This window comes from Lissotriton helveticus, chromosome 5_1 (genome assembly GCF_964261635.1).
Source record: "Lissotriton helveticus chromosome 5_1, aLisHel1.1, whole genome shotgun sequence".
In the NCBI taxonomy this organism is placed as follows: domain Eukaryota; kingdom Metazoa; phylum Chordata; class Amphibia; order Caudata; family Salamandridae; genus Lissotriton; species Lissotriton helveticus.
In genome coordinates this window covers 1,648,738,060-1,648,761,850 of record NC_136065.1, presented here as the reverse complement: position 1 = coordinate 1,648,761,850, position 23,791 = coordinate 1,648,738,060, and the positions used below count along the sequence as shown (strand labels likewise).

The 23,791-nt window shown below is 44.4% G+C and overlaps 21 non-coding genes across 21 annotated transcripts; 4 read left to right on the top strand and 17 right to left on the bottom strand.

Annotated features, from left to right (window-relative positions):
* Positions 1–277: 277 nt before the first annotated feature.
* On the bottom strand, positions 278–349 carry TRNAT-UGU (transfer RNA threonine (anticodon UGU)). The gene has a single exon. It is a non-coding gene; the product is annotated as a tRNA-Thr (tRNA).
* A 1,116-nt stretch (positions 350–1,465) lies between these two features.
* Positions 1,466–1,547, bottom strand: TRNAS-GCU (transfer RNA serine (anticodon GCU)). Its single transcript has one exon. It is a non-coding gene; the product is annotated as a tRNA-Ser (tRNA).
* Positions 1,548–3,088: 1,541 nt separating this feature from the next.
* On the bottom strand, positions 3,089–3,160 carry TRNAT-UGU (transfer RNA threonine (anticodon UGU)). The gene has a single exon. It is a non-coding gene; the product is annotated as a tRNA-Thr (tRNA).
* A 1,114-nt stretch (positions 3,161–4,274) lies between these two features.
* TRNAS-GCU (transfer RNA serine (anticodon GCU)) lies at positions 4,275–4,356 on the bottom strand. The gene has a single exon. It is a non-coding gene; the product is annotated as a tRNA-Ser (tRNA).
* Positions 4,357–4,648: 292 nt separating this feature from the next.
* Positions 4,649–4,743, top strand: TRNAI-UAU (transfer RNA isoleucine (anticodon UAU)). Its single transcript has 2 exons — positions 4,649–4,686; positions 4,708–4,743. It is a non-coding gene; the product is annotated as a tRNA-Ile (tRNA).
* Positions 4,744–5,912: 1,169 nt separating this feature from the next.
* TRNAT-UGU (transfer RNA threonine (anticodon UGU)) lies at positions 5,913–5,984 on the bottom strand. Its single transcript has one exon. It is a non-coding gene; the product is annotated as a tRNA-Thr (tRNA).
* A 1,116-nt stretch (positions 5,985–7,100) lies between these two features.
* Positions 7,101–7,182, bottom strand: TRNAS-GCU (transfer RNA serine (anticodon GCU)). Its single transcript has one exon. It is a non-coding gene; the product is annotated as a tRNA-Ser (tRNA).
* A 292-nt stretch (positions 7,183–7,474) lies between these two features.
* On the top strand, positions 7,475–7,569 carry TRNAI-UAU (transfer RNA isoleucine (anticodon UAU)). Its single transcript has 2 exons — positions 7,475–7,512; positions 7,534–7,569. It is a non-coding gene; the product is annotated as a tRNA-Ile (tRNA).
* A 1,155-nt stretch (positions 7,570–8,724) lies between these two features.
* Positions 8,725–8,796, bottom strand: TRNAT-UGU (transfer RNA threonine (anticodon UGU)). The gene has a single exon. It is a non-coding gene; the product is annotated as a tRNA-Thr (tRNA).
* A 1,116-nt stretch (positions 8,797–9,912) lies between these two features.
* On the bottom strand, positions 9,913–9,994 carry TRNAS-GCU (transfer RNA serine (anticodon GCU)). Its single transcript has one exon. It is a non-coding gene; the product is annotated as a tRNA-Ser (tRNA).
* Positions 9,995–10,286: 292 nt separating this feature from the next.
* Positions 10,287–10,381, top strand: TRNAI-UAU (transfer RNA isoleucine (anticodon UAU)). Its single transcript has 2 exons — positions 10,287–10,324; positions 10,346–10,381. It is a non-coding gene; the product is annotated as a tRNA-Ile (tRNA).
* A 1,155-nt stretch (positions 10,382–11,536) lies between these two features.
* On the bottom strand, positions 11,537–11,608 carry TRNAT-UGU (transfer RNA threonine (anticodon UGU)). Its single transcript has one exon. It is a non-coding gene; the product is annotated as a tRNA-Thr (tRNA).
* Positions 11,609–12,724: 1,116 nt separating this feature from the next.
* On the bottom strand, positions 12,725–12,806 carry TRNAS-GCU (transfer RNA serine (anticodon GCU)). The gene has a single exon. It is a non-coding gene; the product is annotated as a tRNA-Ser (tRNA).
* Positions 12,807–14,362: 1,556 nt separating this feature from the next.
* On the bottom strand, positions 14,363–14,434 carry TRNAT-UGU (transfer RNA threonine (anticodon UGU)). Its single transcript has one exon. It is a non-coding gene; the product is annotated as a tRNA-Thr (tRNA).
* A 1,116-nt stretch (positions 14,435–15,550) lies between these two features.
* TRNAS-GCU (transfer RNA serine (anticodon GCU)) lies at positions 15,551–15,632 on the bottom strand. The gene has a single exon. It is a non-coding gene; the product is annotated as a tRNA-Ser (tRNA).
* A 1,556-nt stretch (positions 15,633–17,188) lies between these two features.
* On the bottom strand, positions 17,189–17,260 carry TRNAT-UGU (transfer RNA threonine (anticodon UGU)). The gene has a single exon. It is a non-coding gene; the product is annotated as a tRNA-Thr (tRNA).
* Positions 17,261–18,376: 1,116 nt separating this feature from the next.
* On the bottom strand, positions 18,377–18,458 carry TRNAS-GCU (transfer RNA serine (anticodon GCU)). The gene has a single exon. It is a non-coding gene; the product is annotated as a tRNA-Ser (tRNA).
* A 1,547-nt stretch (positions 18,459–20,005) lies between these two features.
* On the bottom strand, positions 20,006–20,077 carry TRNAT-UGU (transfer RNA threonine (anticodon UGU)). The gene has a single exon. It is a non-coding gene; the product is annotated as a tRNA-Thr (tRNA).
* Positions 20,078–21,193: 1,116 nt separating this feature from the next.
* Positions 21,194–21,275, bottom strand: TRNAS-GCU (transfer RNA serine (anticodon GCU)). The gene has a single exon. It is a non-coding gene; the product is annotated as a tRNA-Ser (tRNA).
* Positions 21,276–21,567: 292 nt separating this feature from the next.
* Positions 21,568–21,662, top strand: TRNAI-UAU (transfer RNA isoleucine (anticodon UAU)). Its single transcript has 2 exons — positions 21,568–21,605; positions 21,627–21,662. It is a non-coding gene; the product is annotated as a tRNA-Ile (tRNA).
* A 1,156-nt stretch (positions 21,663–22,818) lies between these two features.
* Positions 22,819–22,890, bottom strand: TRNAT-UGU (transfer RNA threonine (anticodon UGU)). The gene has a single exon. It is a non-coding gene; the product is annotated as a tRNA-Thr (tRNA).
* Positions 22,891–23,791: the final 901 nt, after the last annotated feature.

The following is a 23,791-nucleotide window of genomic DNA, read 5'->3' as shown; positions in this document are numbered from 1 at the left end:
AGTCCTCGCTCTGACTTTCAAAGGAACTTCAAATATGCATGGCTTATTTGGCTTTGCCCGGCAGGGCTTGCCCGGCGGGGTGAGAATGGCGTTTGTCAGGCGTTCGTCAGGCGATCGAAAGGGGTGAGGCGATAGTTTATGGTTCAATGGTTTTCATGAAGTCTTCTTGATACGATGAAAGCAGGAAAGGGAAGCTTGTCAATAAGCAAACTTAAGACAAGGTGTGACTCCTAGAAAGAATGACTTGGAAACAACATACAGAAACTCACATATAAAAAGGCCCTGATGAGGCTTGAACTCATGACCCCTGGTTTACAAGACCCGTGCTCTGCCACTGAGCTACAAGGCCAGCCTGCCTGCAGTATGTAAATCGCTTCATGTATTCTTACTGCGGTATGAAGATATCTATGATTTTGAGACTCTGTATGGAAATGCAGTTGCATTTGAATGTCTACATGCGTGCACAAATTGAAGAGCATGCTTAAGACACTTTTCTTGGGAGTAGGAAAAACTCCATTTTGATTTGAGAACATAAGAGTATTCACATTTATGACCATACTGATAGCTCTAGTTAGTATGTCCACAATCAGTGACAGATAGAGAACTCACTTATTAGAAGTGATCTGTCTCTGTGGGGCAGACATATGTCAACAGTCATACACTTGAGATGGCTGAAACTTTAGGAGTAAGAGCTGCTTTCTTATCAGTCTATCTATCCAAACTGGTTAGAAGTAACCCTGGGCGTCCGAATCGGCTACGCCCACGGAGTAGGCGTAGTGTTGCCTTCTACGCATTTTGCGTAGACAGCGTAGCCGGCAACACTACGCCCACTCCGTGTGCGTAGCCGATTCGGCCGCCACCCGCCTCCCTCCCGCCCTCCCCTACATACATTATTTAAGCAACTAACCTTAATAAAACAATTTTTAAAGCACTTACCATGTCCGGGGCTCTTCCGGGGCTCCCTCTTGGAATAGCGTCCCTTCCTGGATACCAATGCGCATGCGCGGCCTCCCGCGCATGCGCATTGGTATCCAGGACGACGCTATTCCAAGAGGGAGCCCCGGACGAGCCCCGGACACGGTAAGTGCTTTAAAATTGTTTTATTAAGGGTAGTTGCTTAAATAATGTATGTAGGGGAGAGCGGGAGGGAGGTGCGTAGTGGGGCTACGCGGAGTGAGGGAGTGGGCGTAGCTTCTCGCCCACTCCGCGTAGCTCCGCGGAGCCCCACTACGCCCACTACGACCAGGGTTAGTTAGAAGGCCAGGAGTGAGGGAAAGGCAATCCTCTGGACACTTCATGAAAGATCTAATTTCAATTAAGCACAAAACACTTCCCTTAATTTGACATAATTGCCAAAATGGAATAGTCAGTTGGGCCCTTCTAGTGGATTATGGCTGTGTCTTGAAAGAGAGTGTAATTGTACTACGAGACATGCCCACCTTCAAAAGAGTGTCTGATGGCGTTCCGACGAAGGTGGGATTCGAACCCACGCGTGCAGAGCACAATGGATTAGCAGTCCATCGCCTTAACCACTCGGCCACCTCGTCTGCCTTAGGTGACTATGTTTCATTTTTTAGGAAATTCTTACGATGTGCTAATTACAAATAATCATAAGTTTCTCCTAGACTGTGTCAGAACTGGCAAATATATGTGGTGTTCAATAGACAGAGCACATGATATAGCAGAATTATCAAATCTGTTCCATTAGGACTGTAGTTTTTAATAGTCATGATAACATGCTAGCATGTGAGTCGATCTTGCACAGTGAATAAGGGAGCAGTGCCAGTATCTCCTTGGTCAGCTCTAGATGGCTCAACTGGGGAGATATGAGAACAGTGAGCTCCAGTGGCGCAATCTGTTAGCGCGCGGTACTTATACAGCAGTACTTGCATTGAGGCATGCCAAGGTTGTGAGTTTGAGCCTCACCTGGAGCAGCTTACTGGTTTTTCATAAACCATTTCACTAAAAGTAAAGATTAAACTCAGGGGAAAGATGGCCCGTGCTAGAGAGTTTTTACTTCTTTTCAGGATCTGCGTGTCCGACTCTTCCAGGTGCAAATATCACAATCCTATTCGATGCTCCTTGTAAAATTCCATGATGTGCCGTCTTGCATAGCATGCAAACACCACATCAGTGCATTTAAAAATACATTTGTAGAATAATAAATATGATGAAAACATTGTTGTCACGGGATAACCATATACTGAGGAGCTGCAAACAGTGCTGTATCAGCTACTTACAATAAAATTTTACTGAAAGACATATCAAAAGGAGAGCGTCATCATATTAATGTTTCTAGTCAACATAAGAGTTGCACCATAGCAGCTTATGGTGCTTTCTGCTCAGATTGTGCCTCCAATCCCACATTGATTTTTTTTATTCTTTGCAGTTTAAAAAAACAATTCATGCTCAAAGTTAACTTTTTAAAACCATTCAACCTAATATATTTATTTCTCTAACTTGTGAATGTGGTACATGTTCTCTTTTCCTCATCCCCATCACGATACTCCTTTTCCCGAAATCAGGTTCACTTCTTTATCCAGCCCACCCATCCAAGGTCACCAAATCTATGAAGCGATTCTGCTTTTTCTCACATTCTCTCTATGTACAAGATACCTTGTATCATTTGAATGGACAGCAGGAGAGTCGGATATTTATGGTTAGTGGGGGTGGGGTTTTGAAGATTAACCTCATTTGACTAAGAGCCGGGGCATCTGGGAGGAAAAGTATTTTAAGGGGGATGAAGTTCACATCTCCTTGGTGAAATTTCTAGATCCTTATTTCATCCTTTCTGTGGATGCATACTCAGTCGGAACAGAGGTCATAGTCCTCGCTCTGACTTTCAAAGGAACTTCAAATATGCATGGCTTTTTTGGCTTTGCCCGGCGGGGTGAGAATGGCGTTTGTCAGGCGTTCGTCAGGCGATCGGAAGGGGTGAGGCGATAGTTTATGGTTCAATGGTTTTCATGAAGTCTTCTTGATACGATGAAAGCAGGAAAGGGAAGCTTGTCAATAAGCAAACTTAAGACAAGGTGTGACTCCTAGAAAGAATGACTTGGAAACAACATACAGAAACTCACATATAAAAAGGCCCTGATGAGGCTTGAACTCATGACCCCTGGTTTACAAGACCAGTGCTCTGCCACTGAGCTACAAGGCCAGCCTGCCTGCAGTATGTAAATCGCTTCATGTATTCTTACTGCGGTATGAAGATATCTATGATTTTGAGACTGTATGGAAATGCAGTTGCATTTGAATATCTACATGCGTGCACAAATTGAAGAGCATGCTTAAGACACTTTTCTTGGAAGTAGGAAAAACTCCATTTTGATTTGAGAACATAAGAGTATTCACATTTATGACCATACTGATAGCTCTAGTTAGTATGTCCACAATCAGTGACGGATAGAGAACTCACTTATTAGAAGTGATCTGTCTCTGTGGGGCAGACATATGTCAACAGTCATACACTTGAGATGGCTGAAACTTTAGGAGTAAGAGCTGCTTTCTTATCAGTCTATCTATCCAAACTGGTTAGAAGTAACCCTGGGCGTCCGAATCGGCTACGCCCACGGAGTAGGCGTAGTGTTGCCTTCTACGCATTTTGCGTAGACAGCGTAGCCGGCAACACTACGCCCACTCCGTGTGCGTAGCCGATTCGGCCGCCACCCGCCTCCCTCCCGCCCTCCCCTACATACATTATTTAAGCAACTAACCTTAATAAAACAATTTTTAAAGCACTTACCATGTCCGGGGCTCTTCCGGGGCTCCCTCTTGGAATAGCGTCCCTTCCTGGATACCAATGCGCATGCGCGGCCTCCCGCGCATGCGCATTGGTATCCAGGACGACGCTATTCCAAGAGGGAGCCCCGGACGAGCCCCGGACACGGTAAGTGCTTTAAAATTGTTTTATTAAGGGTAGTTGCTTAAATAATGTATGTAGGGGAGAGCGGGAGGGAGGTGCGTAGTGGGGCTACGCGGAGTGCGGGAGTGGGCATAGCTTCTCGCCCACTCCGCGTAGCTCCGCGGAGCCCCACTACGCCCACTACAACCAGGGTTAGTTAGAAGGCCAGGAGTGAGGGAAAGGCAATCCTCTGGACACTTCATGAAAGATCTAATTTCAATTAAGCACAAAACACTTCCCTTAATTTGACATAATTGCCAAAATGGAATAGTCAGTTGGGCCCTTCTAGTGGATTATGGCTGTGTCTTGAAAGAGAGTGTAATTGTACTACGAGACATGCCCACCTTCAAAAGAGTGTCTGATGGCGTTCCAACGAAGGTGGGATTCGAACCCACGCGTGCAGAGCACAATGGATTAGCAGTCCATCGCCTTAACCACTTGGCCACCTAGTCTGCCTTAGGTGACTATGTTTCATTTTTTAGGAAATTCTTACGATGTGCTAATTACAAATAATCATAAGTTTCTCCTAGACTGTGTCAGAACTGGCAAATATATGTGGTGTTCAATAGACAGAGCACATGATATAGCAGAATTATCAAATCTGTTCCATTAGGACTGTAGTTTTTAATAGTCATGATAACATGCTAGCATGTGAGTCGATCTTGCACAGTGAATAAGGGAGCAGTGCCAGTATCTCCTTGGTCAGCTCTAGATGGCTCAACTGCTGAGATATGAGAACAGTGAGCTCCAGTGGCACAATCTGTTAGCGCGCGGTACTTATACAGCAGTACTTGCATTGAGGCATGCCGAGGTTGTGAGTTCGAGCCTCACCTGGAGCAGCTTACTGGTTTTTCATAAACCATTTCACTAAAAGTAAAGATTAAACTCAGGGGAAAGACGGCCCTTGCTAGAGAGTTTTTATTTCTTTTCAGGATCTGCGTGTCCGACTCTTCCAGGTGCAAATATCACAATCCTATTCGATGCTCCTTATAAACATTCCATGATGTGCCGTCTTGCATAGCATGCAAACACCACATCAGTGCATTTAAAAATACATTTGTAGAATAATAAATATGATGAAAACATTGTTGTCACGGGATAACCATATACTGAGGAGCTGCAAACAGTGCTGTATCAGCTACTAACAATAAAATGTAAATGAAAGACATATCAAAAGAAGAGCGTCTTCATATTAATCTTTCTAGTCAACATAAGAGTTGCACCATAGCATCTTATGGTGCTTTCTGCTCAGATTGTGCCTCCAATCCCACATTGATTTTTTTTATTCTTTGCAGTTTAAAAAAACAATTCATGCTCAAAGTTAACTTTTTAAAACCATTCAACCTAATATATTTATTTCTCTAACTTGTGAATGTGGTCCATGTTCTCTTTTCCTCATCCCCATCACGATACTCCTTTTCCCGAAATCAGGTTCACTTCTTTATCCAGCCCATCCATCCAAGGTCACCAAATCTATGAAGCGATTCTGCTTTTTCTCACATTCTCTCTATGTACAAGATACCTTGTATCATTTGAATGGACAGCAGGAGAGTCGGATATTTATGGTTAGTGGGGGTGGGGTTTTGAAGATTAACCTCATTTGACTAAGAGCCGGGGCATCTGGGAGGAAAAGTATTTTAAGGGGGATGAAGTTCACATCTCCTTGGTGAAATTTCTAGATCCTTATTTCATCCTTTCTGTGGATGCAGACTCAGTCGGAACAAAGGTCATAGTCCTCGCTCTGACTTTCAAAGGAACTTCAAATATGCATGGCTTATTTGGCTTTGCCCGGCAGGGCTTGCCCGGCGGGGTGAGAATGGCGTTTGTCAGGCGTTCGTCAGGCGATCGGAAGGGGTGAGGCGATAGTTTATGGTTCAATGGTTTTCATGAAGTCTTCTTGATACGATGAAAGCAGGAAAGAGAAGCTTGTCAATAAGCAAACTTAAGACAAGGTGTGACTCCTAGAAAGAATGACTTGGAAACAACATACAGAAACTCACATATAAAAAGGCCCTGATGAGGCTTGAACTCATGACCCCTGGTTTACAAGACCAGTGCTCTGCCACTGAGCTACAAGGCCAGCCTGCCTGCAGTATGTAAATCGCTTCATGTATTCTTACTGCGGTATGAAGATATCTATGATTTTGAGACTCTGTATGGAAATGCAGTTGCATTTGAATGTCTACATGCGTGCACAAATTGAAGAGCATGCTTAAGACACTTTTCTTGGAAGTAGGAAAAACTCCATTTTGATTTGAGAACATAAGAGTATTCACATTTATGACCATACTGATAGCTCTAGTTAGTATGTCCACAATCAGTGACAGATAGAGAACTCACTTATTAGAAGTGATCTGTCTCTGTGGGGCAGACATATGTCAACAGTCATACACTTGATATGGCTGAAACTTTAGGAGTAAGAGCTGCTTTCTTATCAGTCTATCTATCCAAACTGGTTAGAAGTAACCCTGGGCGTCCGAATCGGCTACGCCCACGGAGTAGGCGTAGTGTTGCCTTCTACGCATTTTGCGTAGACAGCGTAGCCGGCAACACTACGCCCACTCCGTGTGCGTAGCCGATTCGGCCGCCACCCGCCTCCCTCCCGCCCTCCCCTACATACATTATTTAAGCAACTAACCTTAATAAAACAATTTTTAAAGCACTTACCATGTCCGGGGCTCTTCCGGGGCTCCCTCTTGGAATAGCGTCCCTTCCTGGATACCAATGCGCATGCGCGGCCTCCCGCGCATGCGCATTGGTATCCAGGACGACGCTATTCCAAGAGGGAGCCCCGGACGAGCCCCGGACACGGTAAGTTCTTTAAAATTGTTTTATTAAGGGTAGTTGCTTAAATAATGTATGTAGGGGAGAGCGGGAGGGAGGTGCGTAGTGGGGCTACGCGGAGTGCGGGAGTGGGCGTAGCTTCTCGCCCACTCCGCGTAGCTCCGCGGAGCCCCACTACGCCCACTACGACCAGGGTTAGTTAGAAGGCCAGGAGTGAGGGAAAGGCAATCCTCTGGACACTTCATGAAAGATCTAATTTCAATTAAGCACAAAACACTTCCCTTAATTTGACATAATTGCCAAAATGGAATAGTCAGTTGGGCCCTTCTAGTGGATTATGGCTGTGTCTTGAAAGAGAGTGTAATTGTACTACGAGACATGCCCACCTTCAAAAGAGTGTCTGATGGCGTTCCGACGAAGGTGGGATTCGAACCCACGCGTGCAGAGCACAATGGATTAGCAGTCCATCGCCTTAACCACTCGGCCACCTCGTCTGCCTTAGGTGACTATGTTTCATTTTTTAGGAAATTCTTACGATGTGCTAATTACAAATAATCATAAGTTTCTCCTAGACTGTGTCAGAACTGGCAAATATATGTGGTGTTCAATAGACAGAGCACATGATATAGCAGAATTATCAAATCTGTTCCATTAGGACTGTAGTTTTTAATAGTCATGATAACATGCTAGCATGTGAGTCGATCTTGCACAGTGAATAAGGGAGCAGTGCCAGTATCTCCTTGGTCAGCTCTAGATGGCTCAACTGGGGAGATATGAGAACAGTGAGCTCCAGTGGCGCAATCTGTTAGCGCGCGGTACTTATACAGCAGTACTTGCATTGAGGCATGCCGAGGTTGTGAGTTCGAGTCTCACCTAGAGCAGCTTACTGGTTTTTCATAAACCATTTCACTAAAAGTAACGATTAAACTCAGGGGTAAGACGGCCCTTGCTAGAGAGTTTTTATTTCTTTTCAGGATCTGCGTGTCCGACTCTTCCAGGTGCAAATATCACAATCCTATTCGATGCTCCTTATAAACATTCCATGATGTGCCGTCTTGCATAGCATGCAAACACCACATCAGTGCATTTAAAAATACATTTGTAGAATAATAAATATGATGAAAACATTGTTGTCACGGGATAACCATATACTGAGGAGCTGCAAACAGTGCTGTATCAGCTACTAACAATAAAATGTAAATGAAAGACATATCAAAAGAAGAGCGTCATCATATTAATGTTTCTAGTCAACATAAGAGTTGCACCATAGCAGCTTATGGTGCTTTCTGCTCAGATTGTGCCTCCAATCCCACATTGATTTTTTTTATTCTTTGCAGTTTAAAAAAACAATTCATGCTCAAAGTTAACTTTTTAAAACCATTCAACCTAATATATTTATTTCTCTAACTTGTGAATGTGGTCCACGTTCTCTTTTCCTCATCCCCATCACGATACTCCTTTTCCCGAAATCAGGTTCACTTCTTTATCCAGCCCACCCATCCAAGGTCACCAAATCTATGAAGCGATTCTGCTTTTTCTCACATTCTCTCTATGTACAAGATACCTTGTATCATTTGAATGGACAGCAGGAGAGTCGGATATTTATGGTTAGTGGGGGTGGGGTTTTGAAGATTAACCTCATTTGACTAAGAGCCGGGGCATCTGGGAGGAAAAGTATTTTAAGGGGGATGAAGTTCACATCTCCTTGGTGAAATTTCTAGATCCTTATTTCATCCTTTCTGTGGATGCAGACTCAGTCGGAACAGAGGTCATAGTCCTCGCTCTGACTTTCAAAGGAACTTCAAATATGCATGGCTTATTTGGCTTTGCCCGGCAGGGTGAGAATGGCGTTTGTCAGGCGTTCGTCAGGCGATCGGAAGGGGTGAAGCGATAGTTTATGGTTCAATGGTTTTCATGAAGTCTTCTTGATACGATGAAAGCAGGAAAGGGAAGCTTGTCAATAAGCAAACTTAAGACAAGGTGTGACTCCTAGAAAGAATGACTTGGAAACAACATACAGAAACTCACATATAAAAAGGCCCTGATGAGGCTTGAACTCATGACCCCTGGTTTACAAGACCAGTGCTCTGCCACTGAGCTACAAGGCCAGCCTGCCTGCAGTATGTAAATCGCTTCATGTATTCTTACTGCGGTATGAAGATATCTATGATTTTGAGACTCTGTATGGAAATGCAGTTCCATTTGAATGTCTACATGCGTGCACAAATTGAAGAGCATGCTTAAGACACTTTTCTTGGAAGTAGGAAAAACTCCATTTTGATTTGAGAACATAAGAGTATTCACATTTATGACCATACTGATAGCTCTAGTTAGTATGTCCACAATCAGTGACAGATAGAGAACTCACTTATTAGAAGTGATCTGTCTCTGTGGGGCAGACATATGTCAACAGTCATACACTTGAGATGGCTGAAACTTTAGGAGTAAGAGCTGCTTTCTTATCAGTCTATCTATCCAAACTGGTTAGAAGTAACCCTGGGCGTCCGAATCGGCTACGCCCACGGAGTAGGCGTAGTGTTGCCTTCTACGCATTTTGCGTAGACAGCGTAGCCGGCAACACTACGCCCACTCCGTGTGCGTAGCCGATTCGGCCGCCACCCGCCTCCCTCCCGCCCTCCCCTACATACATTATTTAAGCAACTAACCTTAATAAAACAATTTTTAAAGCACTTACCATGTCCGGGGCTCTTCCGTGGCTCCCTCTTGGAATAGCGTCCCTTCCTGGATACCAATTCGCATGCGCGGCCTCCCGCGCATGCGCATTGGTATCCAGGACGACGCTATTCCAAGAGGGAGCCCCGGACGAGCCCCGGACACGGTAAGTGCTTTAAAATTGTTTTATTAAGGGTAGTTGCTTAAATAATGTATGTAGGGGAGAGCGGGACGGAGGTGCGTAGTGGGGCTACGCGGAGTGCGGGAGTGGGCATAGCTTCTCGCCCACTCCGCGTAGCTCCGCGGAGCCCCACTACGCCCACTACAACCAGGGTTAGTTAGAAGGCCAGGAGTGAGGGAAAGGCAATCCTCTGGACACTTCATGAAAGATCTAATTTCAATTAAGCACAAAACACTTCCCTTAATTTGACATAATTGCCAAAATGGAATAGTCAGTTGGGCCCTTCTAGTGGATTATGGCTGTGTCTTGAAAGAGAGTGTAATTGTACTACGAGACATGCCCACCTTCAAAAGAGTGTCTGATGGCGTTCCGACGAAGGTGGGATTCGAACCCACGTGTGCAGAGCACAATGGATTAGCAGTCCATCGCCTTAACCACTCGGCCACCTCGTCTGCCTTAGGTGACTATGTTTCATTTTTTAGGAAATTCTTACGATGTGCTAATTACAAATAATCATAAGTTTCTCCTAGACTGTGTCAGAACTGGCAAATATATGTGGTGTTCAATAGACAGAGCACATGATATAGCAGAATTATCAAATCTGTTCCATTAGGACTGTAGTTTTTAATAGTCATGATAACATGCTAGCATGTGAGTCGATCTTGCACAGTGAATAAGGGAGCAGTGCCAGTATCTCCTTGGTCAGCTCTAGATGGCTCAACTGGGGAGATATGACCACAGTGAGCTCCAGTGGCGCAATCGGTTAGCGCGCGGTACTTATACAGCAGTACTTGCATTGAGGCATGCCGAGGTTGTGAGTTTGAGCCTCACCTGGAGCAGCGTACTGGTTTTTCATAAACCATTTCACTAAAAGTAAAGATTAAACTCAGGGGAAAGACGGCCCTTGCTAGAGAGTTTTTATTTCTTTTCAGGATCTGCGTGTCCGACTCTTCCAGGTGCAAATATCACAATCCTATTCGATGCTCCTTATAAACATTCCATGATGTGCCGTCTTGCATAGCATGCAAACACCACATCAGTGCATTTAAAAATACATTTGTAGAATAATAAATATGATGAAAACATTGTTGTCACGGGATAACCATATACTGAGGAGCTGCAAACAGTGCTGTATCAGCTACTAACAATAAAATGTAAATGAAAGACATATCAAAAGAAGAGCGTCATCATATTAATGTTTCTAGTCAACATAAGAGTTGCACCATAGCAGCTTATGGTGCTTTCTGCTCAGATTGTGCCTCCAATCCCACATTGATTTTTTTTATTCTTTGCAGTTTAAAAAAACAATTCATGCTCAAAGTTAACTTTTTAAAACCATTCAACCTAATATATTTATTTCTCTAACTTGTGAATGTGGTCCATGTTCTCTTTTCCTCATCCCCATCACGATACTCCTTTTCCCGAAATCAGGTTCACTTCTTTATCCAGCCCACCCATCCAAGGTCACCAAATCTATGAAGCGATTCTGCTTTTTCTCACATTCTCTCTATGTACAAGATACCTTGTATCATTTGAATGGACAGCAGGAGAGTCGGATATTTATGGTTAGTGGGGGTGGGGTTTTGAAGATTAACCTCATTTGACTAAGAGCCGGGGCATCTGGGAGGAAAAGTATTTTAAGGGAGATGAAGTTCACATCTCCTTGGTGAAATTTCTAGATCCTTATTTCATCCTTTCTGTGGATGCAGACTCAGTCGGAACAGAGGTCATAGTCCTCGCTCTGACTTTCAAAGGAACTTCAAATATGCATGGCTTATTTGGCTTTGCCCGGCAGGGTGAGAATGGCGTTTGTCAGGCGTTCGTCAGGCGATCGGAAGGGGTGAAGCGATAGTTTATGGTTCAATGGTTTTCATGAAGTCTTCTTGATACGATGAAAGCAGGAAAGGGAAGCTTGTCAATAAGCAAACTTAAGACAAGGTGTGACTCCTAGAAAGAATGACTTGGAAACAACATACAGAAACTCACATATAAAAAGGCCCTGATGAGGCTTGAACTCATGACCCCTGGTTTACAAGACCAGTGCTCTGCCACTGAGCTACAAGTCCAGCCTGCCTGCAGTATGTAAATCGCTTCATGTATTCTTACTGCGGTATGAAGATATCTATGATTTTGAGACTCTGTATGGAAATGCAGTTCCATTTGAATGTCTACATGCGTGCACAAATTGAAGAGCATGCTTAAGACACTTTTCTTGGAAGTAGGAAAAACTCCATTTTGATTTGAGAACATAAGAGTATTCACATTTATGACCATACTGATAGCTCTAGTTAGTATGTCCACAATCAGTGACAGATAGAGAACTCACTTATTAGAAGTGATCTGTCTCTGTGGGGCAGACATATGTCAACAGTCATACACTTGAGATGGCTGAAACTTTAGGAGTAAGAGCTGCTTTCTTATCAGTCTATCTATCCAAACTGGTTAGAAGTAACCCTGGGCGTCCGAATCGGCTACGCCCACGGAGTAGGCGTAGTGTTGCCTTCTACGCATTTTGCGTAGACAGCGTACCCGGCAACACTACGCCCACTCCGTGTGCGTAGCCGATTCGGCCGCCACCCGCCTCCCTCCCGCCCTCCCCTACATACATTATTTAAGCAACTAACCTTAATAAAACAATTTTTAAAGCACTTACCATGTCCGGGGCTCTTCCGGGGCTCCCTCTTGGAATAGCGTCCCTTCCTGGATACCAATGCGCATGCGCGGCCTCCCGCGCATGCGCATTGGTATCCAGGACGACGCTATTCCAAGAGGGAGCCCCGGGCGAGCCCCGGACACGGTAAGTTCTTTAAAATTGTTTTATTAAGGGTAGTTGCTTAAATAATGTATGTAGGGGAGAGCGGGAGGGAGGTGCGTAGTGGGGCTACGCGGAGTGCGGGAGTGGGCGTAGCTTCTCGCCCACTCCGCGTAGCTCCGCGGAGCCCCACTACGCCCACTACGACCAGGGTTAGTTAGAAGGCCAGGAGTGAGGGAAAGGCAATCCTCTGGACACTTCATGAAAGATCTAATTTCAATTAAGCACAAAACACTTCCCTTAATTTGACATAATTGCCAAAATGGAATAGTCAGTTGGGCCCTTCTAGTGGATTATGGCTGTGTCTTGAAAGAGAGTGTAATTGTACTACGAGACATGCCCACCTTCAAAAGAGTGTCTGATGGCGTTCCGACGAAGGTGGGATTCGAACCCACGCATGCAGAGCACAATGGATTAGCAGTCCATCGCCTAAACCACTCGGCCACCTCGTCTGCCTTAGGTGACTATGTTTCATTTTTTAGGAAATTCTTACGATGTGCTAATTACAAATAATCATAAGTTTCTCCTAGACTGTGTCAGAACTGGCAAATATATGTGGTGTTCAATAGACAGAGCACATGATATAGCAGAATTATCAAATCTGTTCCATTAGGACTGTAGTTTTTAATAGTCATGATAACATGCTAGCATGTGAGTCGATCTTGCACAGTGAATAAGGGAGCAGTGCCAGTATCTCCTTGGTCAGCTCTAGATGGCTCAACTGGGGAGATATGAGAACAGTGAGCTCCAGTGGCGCAATCTGTTAGCGCGCGGTACTTATACAGCAGTACTTGCATTGAGGCATGTCGAGGTTGTGAGTTCGAGCCTCACCTAGAGCAGCTTACTGGTTTTTCATAAACCATTTCTCTAAAAGTAAAGATTAAACTCAGGGGAAAGACGGCCCTTGCTAGAGAGTTTTTATTTCTTTTCAGGATCTGCGTGTCCGACTCTTCCAGGTGCAAATATCACAATCCTATTCGATGCTCCTTATAAACATTCCATGATGTGCCGTCTTGCATAGCATGCAAACACCACATCAGTGCATTTAAAAATACATTTGTAGAATAATAAATATGATGAAAACATTGTTGTCACGGGATAACCATATACTGAGGAGCTGCAAACAGTGCTGTATCAGCTACTAACAATAAAATGTAAATGAAAGACATATCAAAAGAAGAGCGTCATCATATTAATGTTTCTAGTCAACATAAGAGTTGCACCATAGCAGCTTATGGTGCTTTCTGCTCAGATTGTGCCTCCAATCCCACATTGATTTTTTTTATTCTTTGCAGTTTAAAAAAACAATTCATGCTCAAAGTTAACTTTTTAAAACCATTCAACCTAATATATTTATTTCTCTAACTTGTGAATGTGGTCCACGTTCTCTTTTCCTCATCCCCATCACGATACTCCTTTTCCCGAAATCAGGTTCACTTCTTTATCCAGCCCACCCATCCAAGGTCACCAAATCTATGAAGCGATTCTGCTTTTTCTCACATTCTCTCTATGTACAAGATACCTTGTATCATTTGAATGGACAGCAGGAGAGTCGGATATTTATGGTTAGTGGGGGTGGGGTTTTGAAGATTAACCTCATTTGACTAAGAGCCGGGGCATCTGGGAGGAAAAGTATTTTAAGGGGGATGAAGTTCACATCTCCTTGGTGAAATTTCTAGATCCTTATTTCATCCTTTCTGTGGATGCAGACTCAGTCGGAACAGAGGTCATAGTCCTCGCTCTGACTTTCAAAGGAACTTCAAATATGCATGGCTTATTTGGCTTTGCCCGGCAGGGCTTGCCCGGCGGGGTGAGAATGGCGTTTGTCAGGCGTTCGTCAGGCGATCGGAAGGGGTGAGGCGATAGTTTATGGTTCAATGGTTTTCATGAAGTCTTCTTGATACGATGAAAGCAGGAAAGGGAAGCTTGTCAATAAGCAAACTTAAGACAAGGTGTGACTCCTAGAAAGAATGACTTGGAAACAACATACAGAAACTCACATATAAAAAGGCCCTGATGAGGCTTGAACTCATGACCCCTGGTTTACAAGACCAGTGCTCTGCCACTGAGCTACAAGGCCAGCCTGCCTGCAGTATGTAAATCGCTTCATGTATTCTTACTGCGGTATGAAGATATCTATGATTTTGAGACTCTGTATGGAAATGCAGTTGCATTTGAATGTCTACATGCGTGCACAAATTGAAGAGCATGCTTAAGACACTTTTCTTGGGAGTAGGAAAAACTCCATTTTGATTTGAGAACATAAGAGTATTCACATTTATGACCATACTGATAGCTCTAGTTAGTATGTCCACAATCAGTGACAGATAGAGAACTCACTTATTAGAAGTGATCTGTCTCTGTGGGGCAGACATATGTCAACAGTCATACACTTGAGATGGCTGAAACTTTAGGAGTAAGAGCTGCTTTCTTATCAGTCTATCTATCCAAACTGGTTAGAAGTAACCCTGGGCGTCCGAATCGGCTACGCCCACGGAGTAGGCGTAGTGTTGCCTTCTACGCATTTTGCGTAGACAGCGTAGCCGGCAACACTACGCCCACTCCGTGTGCGTAGCCGATTCGGCCGCCACCCGCCTCCCTCCCGCCCTCCCCTACATACATTATTTAAGCAACTAACCTTAATAAAACAATTTTTAAAGCACTTACCATGTCCGGGGCTCTTCCGGGGCTCCCTCTTGGAATAGCGTCCCTTCCTGGATACCAATGCGCATGCGCGGCCTCCCGCGCATGCGCATTGGTATCCAGGACGACGCTATTCCAAGAGGGAGCCCCGGACGAGCCCCGGACACGGTAAGTGCTTTAAAATTGTTTTATTAAGGGTAGTTGCTTAAATAATGTATGTAGGGGAGAGCGGGAGGGAGGTGCGTAGTGGGGCTACGCGGAGTGCGGGAGTGGGCGTAGCTTCTCGCCCACTCCGCGTAGCTCCGCGGAGCCCCACTACGCCCACTACGACCAGGGTTAGTTAGAAGGCCAGGAGTGAGGGAAAGGCAATCCTCTGGACACTTCATGAAAGATCTAATTTCAATTAAGCACAAAACACTTCCCTTAATTTGACATAATTGCCAAAATGGAATAGTCAGTTGGGCCCTTCTAGTGGATTATGGCTGTGTCTTGAAAGAGAGTGTAATTGTACTACGAGACATGCCCACCTTCAAAAGAGTGTCTGATGGCGTTCCGACGAAGGTGGGATTCGAACCCACGCGTGCAGAGCACAATGGATTAGCAGTCCATCGCCTTAACCACTCGGCCACCTCGTCTGCCTTAGGTGACTATGTTTCATTTTTTAGGAAATTCTTACGATGTGCTAATTACAAATAATCATAAGTTTCTCCTAGACTGTGTCAGAACTGGCAAATATATGTGGTGTTCAATAGACAGAGCACATGATATAGCAGAATTATCAAATCTGTTCCATTAGGACTGTAGTTTTTAATAGTCATGATAACATGCTAGCATGTGAGTCGATCTTGCACAGTGAATAAGGGAGCAGTGCCAGTATCTCCTTGGTCAGCTCTAGATGGCTCAACTGGGGAGATATGAGAACAGTGAGCTCCAGTGGCGCAATCTGTTAGCGCGCGGTACTTATACAGCAGTACTTGCATTGAGGCATGCCGAGGTTGTGAGTTTGAGCCTCACCTAGAGCAGCTTACTGGTTTTTCATAAACCATTTCACTAAAAGTAAAGATTAAACTCAGGGGAAAGACGGCCCTTGCTAGAGAGTTTTTATTTCTTTTCAGGATCTGCGTGTCCGACTCTTCCAGGTGCAAATATCACAATCCTATTCGATGCTCCTTATAAACATTCCATGATGTGCCGTCTTGCATAGCATGCAAACACCACATCAGTGCATTTAAAAATACATTTGTAGAATAATAAATATGATGAAAACATTGTTGTCACGGGATAACCATATACTGAGGAGCTGCAAACAGTGCTGTATCAGCTACTAACAATAAAATGTAAATGAAAGACATATCAAAAGAAGAGCGTCATCATATTAATGTTTCTAGTCAACATAAGAGTTGCACCATAGCAGCTTATGGTGCTTTCTGCTCAGATTGTGCCTCCAATCCCACATTGATTTTTTTTATTCTTTGCAGTTTAAAAAAACAATTCATGCTCAAAGTTAACTTTTTAAAACCATTCAACCTAATATATTTATTTCTCTAACTTGTGAATGTGGTCCACGTTCTCTTTTCCTCATCCCCATCACGATACTCCTTTTCCCGAAATCAGGTTCACTTCTTTATCCAGCCCACCCATCCAAGGTCACCAAATCTATGAAGCCATTCTGCTTTTTCTCACATTCTCTCTATGTACAAGATACCTTGTATCATTTGAATGGACAGCAGGAGAGTCGGATATTTATGGTTAGTGGGGGTGGGGTTTTGAAGATTAACCTCATTTGACTAAGAGCCGGGGCATCTGGGAGGAAAAGTATTTTAAGGGGGATGAAGTTCACATCTCCTTGGTGAAATTTCTAGATCCTTATTTCATCCTTTCTGTGGATGCAGACTCAGTCGGAACAGAGGTCATAGTCCTCGCTCTGACTTTCAAAGGAACTTCAAATATGCATGGCTTATTTGGCTTTGCCCGGCAGGGCTTGCCCGGCGGGGTGAGAATGGCGTTTGTCAGGCGTTCGTCAGGCGATCGAAAGGGGTGAGGCGATAGTTTATGGTTCAATGGTTTTCATGAAGTCTTCTTGATACGATGAAAGCAGGAAAGGGAAGCTTGTCAATAAGCAAACTTAAGACAAGGTGTGACTCCTAGAAAGAATGACTTGGAAACAACATACAGAAACTCACATATAAAAAGGCCCTGATGAGGCTTGAACTCATGACCCCTGGTTTACAAGACCCGTGCTCTGCCACTGAGCTACAAGGCCAGCCTGCCTGCAGTATGTAAATCGCTTCATGTATTCTTACTGCGGTATGAAGATATCTATGATTTTGAGACTCTGTATGGAAATGCAGTTGCATTTGAATGTCTACATGCGTGCACAAATTGAAGAGCATGCTTAAGACACTTTTCTTGGGAGTAGGAAAAACTCCATTTTGATTTGAGAACATAAGAGTATTCACATTTATGACCATACTGATAGCTCTAGTTAGTATGTCCACAATCAGTGACAGATAGAGAACTCACTTATTAGAAGTGATCTGTCTCTGTGGGGCAGACATATGTCAACAGTCATACACTTGAGATGGCTGAAACTTTAGGAGTAAGAGCTGCTTTCTTATCAGTCTATCTATCCAAACTGGTTAGAAGTAACCCTGGGCGTCCGAATCGGCTACGCCCACGGAGTAGGCGTAGTGTTGCCTTCTACGCATTTTGCGTAGACAGCGTAGCCGGCAACACTACGCCCACTCCGTGTGCGTAGCCGATTCGGCCGCCACCCGCCTCCCTCCCGCCCTCCCCTACATACATTATTTAAGCAACTAACCTTAATAAAACAATTTTTAAAGCACTTACCATGTCCGGGGCTCTTCCGGGGCTCCCTCTTGGAATAGCGTCCCTTCCTGGATACCAATGCGCATGCGCGGCCTCCCGCGCATGCGCATTGGTATCCAGGACGACGCTATTCCAAGAGGGAGCCCCGGACGAGCCCCGGACACGGTAAGTGCTTTAAAATTGTTTTATTAAGGGTAGTTGCTTAAATAATGTATGTAGGGGAGAGCGGGAGGGAGGTGCGTAGTGGGGCTACGCGGAGTGAGGGAGTGGGCGTAGCTTCTCGCCCACTCCGCGTAGCTCCGCGGAGCCCCACTACGCCCACTACGACCAGGGTTAGTTAGAAGGCCAGGAGTGAGGGAAAGGCAATCCTCTGGACACTTCATGAAAGATCTAATTTCAATTAAGCACAAAACACTTCCCTTAATTTGACATAATTGCCAAAATGGAATAGTCAGTTGGGCCCTTCTAGTGGATTATGGCTGTGTCTTGAAAGAGAGTGTAATTGTACTACGAGACATGCCCACCTTCAAAAGAGTGTCTGATGGCGTTCCGACGAAGGTGGGATTCAAACCCACGCGTGCAGAGCACAATGGATTAGCAGTCCATCGCCTTAACCACTCGGCCACCTCGTCTGCCTTAGGTGACTATGTTTCATTTTTTAGGAAATTCTTACGATGTGCTAATTACAAATAATCATAAGTTTCTCCTAGACTGTGTCAGAACTGGCAAATATATGTGGTGTTCAATAGACAGAGCACATGATATAGCAGAATTATCAAATCTGTTCCATTAGGACTGTAGTTTTTAATAGTCATGATAACATGCTAGCATGTGAGTCGATCTTGCACAGTGAATAAGGGAGCAGTGCCAGTATCTCCTTGGTCAGCTCTAGATGGCTCAACTGGGGAGATATGAGAACAGTGAGCTCCAGTGGCGCAATCTGTTAGCGCGCGGTACTTATACAGCAGTACTTGCATTGAGGCATGCCAAGGTTGTGAGTTTGAGCCTCACCTGGAGCAGCTTACTGGTTTTTCATAAACCATTTCACTAAAAGTAAAGATTAAACTCAGGGGAAAGATGGCCCGTGCTAGAGAGTTTTTACTTCTTTTCAGGATCTGCGTGTCCGACTCTTCCAGGTGCAAATATCACAATCCTATTCGATGCTCCTTGTAAAATTCCATGATGTGCCGTCTTGCATAGCATGCAAACACCACATCAGTGCATTTAAAAATACATTTGTAGAATAATAAATATGATGAAAACATTGTTGTCACGGGATAACCATATACTGAGGAGCTGCAAACAGTGCTGTATCAGCTACTTACAATAAAATTTTACTGAAAGACATATCAAAAGGAGAGCGTCATCATATTAATGTTTCTAGTCAACATAAGAGTTGCACCATAGCAGCTTATGGTGCTTTCTGCTCAGATTGTGCCTCCAATCCCACATTGATTTTTTTTATTCTTTGCAGTTTAAAAAAACAATTCATGCTCAAAGTTAACTTTTTAAAACCATTCAACCTAATATATTTATTTCTCTAACTTGTGAATGTGGTACATGTTCTCTTTTCCTCATCCCCATCACGATACTCCTTTTCCCGAAATCAGGTTCACTTCTTTATCCAGCCCACCCATCCAAGGTCACCAAATCTATGAAGCGATTCTGCTTTTTCTCACATTCTCTCTATGTACAAGATACCTTGTATCATTTGAATGGACAGCAGGAGAGTCGGATATTTATGGTTAGTGGGGGTGGGGTTTTGAAGATTAACCTCATTTGACTAAGAGCCGGGGCATCTGGGAGGAAAAGTATTTTAAGGGGGATGAAGTTCACATCTCCTTGGTGAAATTTCTAGATCCTTATTTCATCCTTTCTGTGGATGCATACTCAGTCGGAACAGAGGTCATAGTCCTCGCTCTGACTTTCAAAGGAACTTCAAATATGCATGGCTTTTTTGGCTTTGCCCGGCAGGGCTTGCCCGGCGGGGTGAGAATGGCGTTTGTCAGGCGTTCGTCAGGCGATCGGAAGGGGTGAGGCGATAGTTTATGGTTTTCATGAAGTCTTCTTGATACGATGAAAGCAGGAAAGGGAAGCTTGTCAATAAGCAAACTTAAGACAAGGTGTGACTTCTAGAAAGAATGACTTGGAAACAACATACAGAAACTCACATATACAAAGGCCCTGATGAGGCTTGAACTCATGACCCCTGGTTTACAAGACCCATGCTCTGCCACTGAGCTACAAGGCCAGCCTGCCTGCAGTATGTAAATCGCTTCATGTATTCTTACTGCGGTATGAAGATATCTATGATTTTGAGACTCTGTATGGAAATGCAGTTGCATTTGAATGTCTACATGCGTGCACAAATTGAAGAGCATGCTTAAGACACTTTTCTTGGAAGTAGGAAAAACTCCATTTTGATTTGAGAACATAAGAGTATTCACATTTATGACCATACTGATAGCTCTAGTTAGTATGTCCACAATCAGTGACAGATAGAGAACTCACTTATTAGAAGTGATCTGTCTCTGTGGGGCAGACATATGTCAACAGTCATACACTTGAGATGGCTGAAACTTTAGGAGTAAGAGCTGCTTTCTTATCAGTCTATCTATCCAAACTGGTTAGAAGTAACCCTGGGCGTCTGAATCGGCTACGCCCACGGAGTAGGCGTAGTGTTGCCTTCTACGCATTTTGCGTAGACAGCGTAGCCGGCAACACTACGCCCACTCCGTGTGCGTAGCCGATTCGGCCGCCACCCGCCTCCCTCCCGCCCTCCCCTACATACATTATTTAAGCAACTAACCTTAATAAAACAATTTTTAAAGCACTTACCATGTCCGGGGCTCTTCCGGGGCTCCCTCTTGGAATAGCGTCCCTTCCTGGATACCAATGCGCATGCGCGGCCTCCCGCGCATGCGCATTGGTATCCAGGACGACGCTATTCCAAGAGGGAGCCCCGGACGAGCCCAGGACACGGTAAGTGCTTTAAAATTGTTTTATTAAGGGTAGTTGCTTAAATAATGTATGTAGGGGAGAGCGGGAGGGAGGTGCGTAGTGGGGCTACGCGGAGTGCGGGAGTGGGCGTAGCTTCTCGCCCACTCCACGTAGCTCCGCGGAGCCCCACTACGCCCACTACGACCAGGGTTAGTTAGAAGGCCAGGAGTGAGGGAAAGGCAATCCTCTGGACACTTCATGAAAGATCTAATTTCAATTAAGCACAAAACACTTCCCTTAATTTGACATAATTGCCAAAATGGAATAGTCAGTTGGGCCCTTCTAGTGGATTATGGCTGTGTCTTGAAAGAGAGTGTAATTGTACTACGAGACATGCCCACCTTCAAAAGAGTGTCTGATGGCATTCCGACGAAGGTGGGATTCGAACCCACGCGTGCAGAGCACAATGGATTAGCAGTCCATCGCCTTAACCACTCGGCCACCTCGTCTGCCTTAGGTGACTATGTTTCATTTTTTAGGAAATTCTTACGATGTGCTAATTACAAATAATCATAAGTTTCTCCTAGACTGTGTCAGAACTGGCAAATATATGTGGTGTTCAATAGACAGAGCACATGATATAGCAGAATTATCAAATCTGTTCCATTAGGACTGTAGTTTTTAATAGTCATGATAACATGCTAGCATGTGAGTCGATCTTGCACAGTGAATAAGGGAGCAGTGCCAGTATCTCCTTGGTCAGCTCTAGATGGCTCAACTGGGGAGATATGAGAACAGTGAGCTCCAGTGGCGCAATCTGTTAGCGCGCGGTACTTATACAGCAGTACTTGCATTGAGGCATGCCGAGGTTGTGAGTTTGAGCCTCACCTGGAGCAGATTACTGGTTTTTCATAAACCATTTCACTAAAAGTAAAGATTAAACTCAGGGGAAAGACGGCCCTTGCTAGAGAGTTTTTATTTCTTTTCAGGATCTGCGTGTCCGACTCTTCCAGGTGCAAATATCACAATCCTATTCGATGCTCCTTATAAACATTCCATGATGTGCCGTCTTGCATAGCATGCAAACACCACATCAGTGCATTTAAAAATACATTTGTAGAATAATAAATATGATGAAAACATTGTTGTCACGGGATAACCATATACTGAGGAGCTGCAAACAGTGCTGTATCAGCTACTAACAATAAAATGTAAATGAAAGACATATCAAAAGAAGAGCGTCATCATATTAATGTTTCTAGTCAACATAAGAGTTGCACCATAGCAGCTTATGGTGCTTTCTGCTCAGATTGTGCCTCCAATCCCACATTGATTTTTTTTATTCTTTGCAGTTTAAAAAAACAATTCATGCTCAAAGTTAACTTTTTAAAACCATTCAACCTAATATATTTATTTCTCTAACTTGTGAATGTGGTCCATGTTCTCTTTTCCTCATCCCCATCACGATACTCCTTTTCCCGAAATCAGGTTCACTTCTTTATCCAGCCCACCCATCCAAGGTCACCAAATCTATGAAGCGATTCTGCTTTTTCTCACATTCTCTCTATGTACAAGATACCTTGTATCATTTGAATGGACAGCAGGAGAGTCGGATATTTATGGTTAGTGGGGGTGGGGTTTTGAAGATTAACCTCATTTGACTAAGAGCCGGGGCATCTGGGAGGAAAAGTATTTTAAGGGGGATGAAGTTCACATCTCCTTGGTGAAATTTCTAGATCCTTATTTCATCCTTTCTGTGGATGCAGACTCAGTCGGAACAGAGGTCATAGTCCTCGCTCTGACTTTCAAAAGGAACTTCAAATATGCATGGCTTATTTGGCTTTGCCCGGCGGGGTGAGAATGGCGTTTGTCAGGCGTTCGTCAGGCGATCGGAAGGGGTGAGGCGATAGTTTATGGTTCAATGGTTTTCATGAAGTCTTCTTGATACGATGAAAGCAGGAAAGGGAAGCTTGTCAATAAGCAAACTTAAGACAAGGTGTGACTCCTAGAAAGAATGACTTGGAAACAACATACAGAAACTCACATATAAAAAGGCCCTGATGAGGCTTGAACTCATGACCCCTGGTTTACAAGACCAGTGCTCTGCCACTGAGCTACAAGGCCAGCCTGCCTGCAGTATGTAAATCGCTTCATGTATTCTTACTGCGGTAAGAAGATATCTATGATTTTGAGACTCTGTATGGAAATGCAGTTGCATTTGAATGTCTACATTCGTGCACAAATTGAAGAGCATGCTTAAGACACTTTTCTTGGAAGTAGGAAAAACTCCATTTTGATTTGAGAACATAAGAGTATTCACATTTATGACCATACTGATAGCTCTAGTTAGTATGTCCACAATCAGTGACAGATAGAGAACTCACTTATTAGAAGTGATCTGTCTCTGTGGGGCAGACATATGTCAACAGTCATACACTTGAGATGGCTGAAACTTTAGGAGTAAGAGCTGCTTTCTTATCAGTCTATCTATCCAAACTGGTTAGAAGTAACCCTGGGCGTCCGAATCGGCTACGCCCACGGAGTAGGCGTAGTGTTGCCTTCTACGCATTTTGCGTAGACAGCGTAGCCGGCAACACTACGCCCACTCCGTGAGCGTAGCCGATTCGGCCGCCACCCGCCTCCCTCCCGCCCTCCCCTACATACATTATTTAAGCAACTAACCTTAATAAAACAATTTTTAAAGCACTTACCATGTCCGGGGCTCTTCCGGGGCTCCCTCTTGGAATAGCGTCCCTTCCTGGATACCAATGCGCATGCGCGGCCTCCCGCGCATGCGCATTGGTATCCAGGACGACGCTATTCCAAGAGGGAGCCCCGGACGAGCCCCGGACACGGTAAGTGCTTTAAAATTGTTTTATTAAGGGTAGTTGCTTAAATAATGTATGTAGGGGAGAGCGGGAGGGAGGTGCGTAGTGGGGCTACGCGGAGTGCGGGAGTGGGCGTAGCTTCTCGCCCACTCCGCGTAGCTCCGCGGAGCCCCACTACGCCCACTACGACCAGGGTT